The 7,409-nt window shown below is 33.5% G+C and overlaps 1 pseudogene; it reads right to left on the reverse strand.

Moving 5' to 3' along the window:
- Window positions 1-664: 664 nt before the first annotated feature.
- On the reverse strand, window positions 665-6,208 carry LOC105764294 (BTB/POZ domain-containing protein At1g67900-like; annotated as a pseudogene).
- Between the last annotated feature and the right edge of the window lie 1,201 nt (window positions 6,209-7,409).

Raw genomic sequence — 7,409 nt, forward strand, 5'->3', positions numbered from 1 at the left:
TTTTTAAAGGTGGTTGCTCATCTTCTCAAATAAAGATGGGATTCCAGACCAATGAAAAAGTAATTTTGAAAACTGATTTCAGTTAAATCTCTTGTCAAGAATGGGGAAATTTTGGAAACTTCACTCTTAACTCAATAATTTTAAAGGTAAACTATTAAAATAGTCACTTTTGTTTCTTTCAGATTACATTTTAGTTAGTTATGTTTGAAATGATGATTAGATGTGTCACGTCAGCTTACCGTTACACCATTAACAGCAATTAACAGCTCAGTGACTAAAATGTTACAACACGTTAACGTAAGTAACTAAAAACGTAACATTTCAAACATAAATCACTAAAATGTAACATGAGAAAAATAAAAGTGACTATATTAATAGTTGACCCTAATTTTAATAAGTGGTTAGTCAGATTAATGGTGGTTTGGCAGGTTATGACATTACCTATCAACCAACTCTTAATATTTTATGTTGTAACAATAATAATTAACATTATTAAATTCTACCTATATCTAAATCAATCAAATAATTGGCGTAGATTTCATTTTATTAAATGACCAAAACAATATATAAAAAATTGAATCCATAATATCAAAATTTAAAATCCGAAATGTCCAAAAATTTGGAATGTAAATTAAAAAGTTAATAATATATAATTGAGACCATATTGGAGTTTTGAATACTCATGCTTACATTTAATCTTGATTCTTATTACATTAGGTTACACCCACAATGCACATTGAGATTGTTTTGTTTCTTAGCTAAAATTACAAGGAGAAAGAGTATTGGTTTTACCCTTAAAAAGCTACCATCTCTAACTTGTAAATAAACAAAAATTCACTCAGTTCTTTTCACTGCCACTTCTATTGATGGACAGCAACTTATTGAACATTCTTTTGGGTCTCCTAGGAAGAGCACAAAATGCCTTAAACTTAGAAGGTCTTCCCATTCCATCACGATTCATCTCATTTTCATCCAAATCATCTTCTCCAGCTACCTTGGTCCTTAATCTCGAATTTCTCGACTTTGGGGATTTAATGCCTGAGTTGCTCCATTCATCATCTGTTGGGATGCTAGTAGTACTGCTTAAAGGCCCTGGAGGCTTAGATGGATCAATGTTATAAGAGGCTAAAAGTGCCTTGATGTTGTTAGGGAGGTCAGCCACTTTGGCCCCCGTTGCGGCTGCTCGAGCTTGCTCGAAGAATAGAACTTGTACCACTACTCTTAGTGGAAGTTTTTCATTTTGAGCAACATGCATGCAGGCCTCTACCGACAGCTTCCTGCAGTCCAGAATACGGCATAACCTTTTCCTTTCAATCTTGTTTAGCTCCGGGTGTGCCTGGATATTCAAAAACAGCAACTAATTGAATCTGCACCTTCATATTAGCACTAGTAACAGCTCAGTTTTATGCCACTGTTCAGAATTCGTCATGTTCATTGAGATGATTACAAATTATATTCTACGGATTTCCCTCCATTGCAGGAATTCAACACAAGTATGAAACACGGTAAACTAGTGATGTAGCAGCCTGAAATTGGGCCTAGTCGAAACAGTGGTTTTGGGACCACAAATGTAATATTTTGAAAATTTCTACAGTAAGATATTATCCTTGGTATAGTAAAATAAGAAAATAAAGTGATAAAAAGGGTAATATTGAGTTATGTCAATATTGGGAAGTATATTATGACATTAATTCAAGAAAAGATTAAATCGCAAAAGTGAGAAAAGTTTTGTGGGTCAAGAGTAAATATTAAAAATTTTAGGGGTTAAAGTGTAAATACAAAAAAGTTGAAGGACCAAAGGTGTAAATATTTTAAGGGTGGAATGATCTAGAAACTAAGAAAAATGGATGGATTAGGACCAAATTGAAAAATGTGAAGAATTTTGAGGGACTAAATCGTAATTTTACCAAATTAAGTGATGACTCAATGATGAAATTTTAAAAGATCATAAAGGGCAAAATGGTCATTTAAAAGAGAGAAATCTAGAAGATAATGATGATGTTGGAGATATTTTAGATTAAATAAATAAATATTAGTTTATTAATATTTTAATTTGATTTTTAAATATTATTTTATTATTTTATTATTTTATTGTTTAGTATATATATGTGGAAAGAAAGATGAAAAAAAAAAACCAACCAACCCATCATCTTCCATGCATCCAACGTGAGGAGAAGAGAGAAAGAAAGAAAGTTTTGCTTTCTTTACAATTTGGTCCCTCGTTCAAAAAAATTATCATTTTCACCTAAAAATCAAAAGAATTTCCATATCCATCAAGAGAGAAAGATAACAAGGAGACTATGGGGAGCTAGAATATCAAGTTAGATTCAAGAAATAGAGGCTGGAGGAGAGAGAAAATCAAGTTAAAGATTGAAATCAATTGAGCAAGGTAAGAGCATCAAGATTTCAATATATTTTTGAGTTTGATATTATTGAAAAGTATGAAATTGATGTTAATGTAGGGTTTTATTATATAAGGTTTTATGTTCTTGATATGTTAGTGAAGAGAAAATAAGAGAAAGTGATGAGAAATAGTGTAGAGAAGGAAAATAAGAGTGTTATAAACTTAGTAATCAATATTTTGAACTAAAATAGTTTTAGACAATGACGAGAGGTTAATTTTGAAAAATCACCATAAATTGTGGAAATATAATTAGAGGATGAATAAAAGATGAAATTAAATCTTATTGAGTCTAGCTTCTTATAGAAGAAACAGTGTAAGAAATAGAATTGTAAATCATGAGATATAATAAATTTTGTAAGACAAGGTCAGAATGATTTCGAGTTCCCCTGTATTGACTTTGGAAAATCATAAAAAATTAGAGAAAAATAATTATAGGCTTAAATTTATACGTTTAAATACTTAATGAGTCTATTTTCAATAGAAACAAACAAAAACATCATTAGAATTTAGTGAAGAATGGTCGGAACTGTTAGACAGCAGAATAGGGATGACTTTAAAGAATAAACTGTACTTATTGGCTAAGCCAAAAATTCTGAAATTTTTATGGTAAGAACATATGTGAGTCTAGTTTCAGATAAAATTTACAGATCTTGATAAAATTTACGGATCTTAATTTGGAGTTCTGTATCTCAAGATATAAATAATTTAGTGACTACGACTCAAGTGGACAGCTTTGAATGAATATTTATAAGTAAATGGTGAAATTATAGATAATGTTACCTATAAGCATATTATATACATTAAGGATGTGGAATGGAGAGGAGGAGGAGGAAAATATATGATTATTTAACTAGCATGAGTTTTCATTAAAAATGACCAATTTACATGTTTTAGGTTAAGGGACTAAATTGAACAAATGTGAAACTTTAAGGGTAAATTTGTAAAATGTCAAAAGTGACCAAATTGCATGAAATGGATTGGTTATTTATCTAAATTACAAAATTGAATGAAATTTAGAACAATATTGGGTGGAAATATGAGAAAAATAGAAAATTTCCAAAATGTCCCTGAATTTTTGTATTTCTGCAATTTAGTCTGGTGAGCTCGTATGAACTATATTCTATATAATTTTAATTAAAGTGAATGCTATTTAGTAATGAATATTATATTTATATGTGTGTTTTATTATTGGAATCGAATTATTATTGGTAATATGTATAATTATTTAATGCATTTAAATGATTATCGGAAGCTCGATTGGGTTGGAAGCTTGTTGGAGATATATCACATTATCCATTGGTTCTATTGGTAATTTTGGATGATTTGATTCTGGTTATAATGACTTGTATAAGTTAAATTGGTTAATGTTAGCTCATAAATGTTTTGATTTTAATTGGTCATAAATCTGAATGCTTGATGAAATGAAATGTTTGAAAATTAATTTGTAAACTCCGGTAATGCTCTATAACCCTATTCTGGAGAAGGATACGGGTTAGGGGTGTTACAAGTGAGGCCAGGAAGCCGGTTTGTATTTACCTTGAGATAAATGTCGATGGCTCAGTAGAGATCGTCATGGTCAGGCCGTGAGAAATTTGGGATGGTCTCAGCTATTGCAATGAATTTTGAGAGAGGCAGATTTACATTTTTGGAAGTCTCTTGGAGATATCCATCTACAATTCTACCTACTTTTAGTTTGGAACTGTGTGATGCAGAAGATCTCCTAGCTTCCTGAAACTTCAAATCCACATTCTTGGCTGATCGCGACCTTCTTCTCCTCTCAATCCCCAGCTTAGATCTCGGAGGGCTAGTTGGAGGACTTTGTCCTTGTAACATGAATTGCTCAAAAATGGTCAAAATTATGTCGATGTCATAGAGGGTATCGCTCGAGTGTGATAAACAAGGTATTAGCATATCACTGACTCTTACCTCCTCTAATTAAAGTGCTACTCTTCTAGCCAATTCCATCTTTGAAGAAGATGAATCATTAAGAATGTTGGCTACTTTCAAGAGCTTAAGTAGAAAACCGCAAGAAACAGTGCCTTTCTCTTATGGGAGTAAACTTACTAAAGATTCCAACACCAACCTGTGCTTTGAAGTAACCTCGCCAGCCGAGTCTGAATCCGAGGTAGATGTTGTTGTTGCTTCTCTGTTAGTTTTTACTTTTCTTGATATGTTTGGTAGCCATCGAGATGCATAAACTTGCAGTGCTTCACCAATGAGATTAGAGGGTATTTTCCCACCAGATTTAATACCTATCATGGTTCTCCAGTAGAGATCAATACTCAACTCAGCAATGTCCTCAGCCTACCAACCTTTGATCGTCTGTTGGTGCCGTTGGCTCTCCGCTCCATTGCAAGACATATCATCCCGAACCCTTCTCGAATGACTATGTGACAAGCTCACCTTTGAAGGGTGTGTCAAAACTTTCGACGCAATTGATTCTATGCATCTGCTTGTGATTCCAAGGTATTCAGACCATAGGGAAAAGGCTTTGGTGCTTTGCAGGGTGATAATAAAGTCTTTCCAACCATGTAGGATGCAAGAATTAAAGAAAACTTCGATTTTGTAAACTAAGTTCCCTTTCTCAACATCTTCTGTCATCTGCAAATATTCAGCAGCACATCGGACCGCCATAATGTTATAGGCGCTGAGAGTGATGGTGATGCCATAACAGAACTTAGTACAAAGCTCAAACGCCTCAATTCCACTAGGGAAATCAGGTAACTGGATGGTTTGGGGTTGTAATGTTTCAAGGGATTCAGAGCATATTCTTTGCAGCCGCATACACTTTGACAACAAAGGAAACTACCCGTACAGTGAATTTGCAAAGAATCAATATAATAAGAAAAAAAAAGATTGAATGGAATCACAACAAATGCATGGGATTTAGAATAATCTCAGAAAATTTACCTTGTGAAGCATATATCTACTTCCTTTCACTTGAATTATAAGGTCACTAGAGACTTCAGAAGAGGCAGACATGTATCGAGAAAAAAAAGTTCATGAAATTTTTTCCTCAAATATAGATAAAGAAAAATAATGAGTGTGTCTTCATACCTTACAGCCTCTCTAGTGTAGAAGGTATCAGGCCGAGATCCAAGTTTCATAAACTTCATGACTGGATTTTGTGTTGCTTTTTCCCCTTCAGTTGTGTATTCACCAGCTACAAATTAGCATGATGATGGAAATTAATCAAGCTCCTTCCTTGCCTGATTATAGGAGTCCCCCTTTTGGTGCACCAAAGTTCCTACTCCAACAACCAACTAGACCACCAATTTCTTGACCCAACCAAGCAACCCCCCAACTATATTACCAGAAAGGAAAAATAGACTTCAAACTCCAAAAAGTTGAAAAATCTTCTATATAACAAATAAAAATAAATCTAAAAAGAAATATCTAGCATTTATTTACTGGAGGGAGAATGATAGGAGTGCAAAGAGGATTTAGATACAGTTTTTTTAGGAAACCAAGAAGATCAAATAATCTAAATTCCCAAGTCCTTTCAGTCAATTTGATTTGGACATGTAAAACAAAGAACCAAAGCCATTGCAATCCTATCAAACATCCAGTATGCTAGAACTTTCCCCAATTCAATGAACCCAAAAAGAAGAGACCACAACAGCTCTCCTCTTTTATAGCATACATAAATGTTAAGCTTGAGTTCACCATGTTAGAAGACTCCACAACAATCAAACAAAGAATGTTTCTTGGGACAACCGCCTTAAAATTCAATACTTTTGATGCTCGCACACACCAACTGCCAATCATTCATCGGAAAATTCAACCTGTATATGTTGTGTGTGTATATATTAATCCTTTTGTAACAACTAAAAGTATATATGGTTTATGTTCTAAAAAAGAAAAAAAATATTTATGGTTTGAGGCCGTAAGCTTGAAGGACATTTTGCCTTGAGTCCTATGACCACACCGTGCCAGCGAGTAATGAGGAAGGCAGCACCCACGTGCTAAGCCTGCTCCCACTTGTGCCCCTCCCTGTCATCATTGCTACACCAAATGTTTTACTTTCACCTATACGCCCCAGGTTTATTATTCTACCCAAAAACTAGTTTATACGCAACATCGTATAGCACTCTATTCCCATTCACTATATCTTCTTAAGAAAACTAAAAAAATATATCTTTTTTTAAAAAAAATTCTAATTTTTATTGTCTGCTAGCTTTACACAAGGAAAATAAAGGGGAAAGTTTAAAGAAGGAATAAAATATGTGTATGGCTATTATAGTTGCCTTTAACCATCCTCACCGATAATTTTGCACTTTGCAGATCATATACGTTAATGATTGGGGTTGCACTACAACTAAAAATCTGGAACTGAACTGGCCTTGCCATTTCACTAAAATATCATCACCAACCCTTTCCTCGAATTTAATCCAAATGATCCAATGATGATGAAGGAAACAGCAGCTTTAAGATTGAGTGATTGATGTTAGCATGATAAGGGAAAGTGTGTGTTCTTTTCAGTCGTAGAAGGATTCATTAATGAAATGCGTTATCTTGGTAGTTGAAGGTCACCTTTCAAACTTGTTTTTGCATTGGCTGAGATTCACAGGATTGAAAGAGGAACTTAAGAAAGATATGAGTGATGAGTAATCTATAGTTCCATACTAAAAATGCTTAAGCTTTTCCCTTCACTTCATCAAGTTAGTAATTAACCAAAATGCAAAGCAATGCAATGCATGCCCATGTTAAGTAATTAATCTCACTTCAGACTTTTCACAGCTCGAATGGGTGCCATTTATGTTACTAACAAACAATCAAATATGTAAGTGCTTTTTTTCATCTTATATATGCACTGTACTACTTCTCTTATTCATTTAAAATAGAAAAAAGAAAAGAAGAGAGAAAGCAAAAGCCAGGTAGAAATTACGAGGAAAATCCATAATTTGTCAAAGCAATAAACACCAAGCCTACAAACTTGAATCAAATAAACAAGAAGGAGATTCATTTCATGGTCACCTGATTTCGCTCAAGATGGTTCAAGGGA

Source organism: Gossypium raimondii, chromosome 12, assembly GCF_025698545.1.
Source record: "Gossypium raimondii isolate GPD5lz chromosome 12, ASM2569854v1, whole genome shotgun sequence".
Lineage (NCBI taxonomy): Eukaryota > Viridiplantae > Streptophyta > Magnoliopsida > Malvales > Malvaceae > Gossypium > Gossypium raimondii.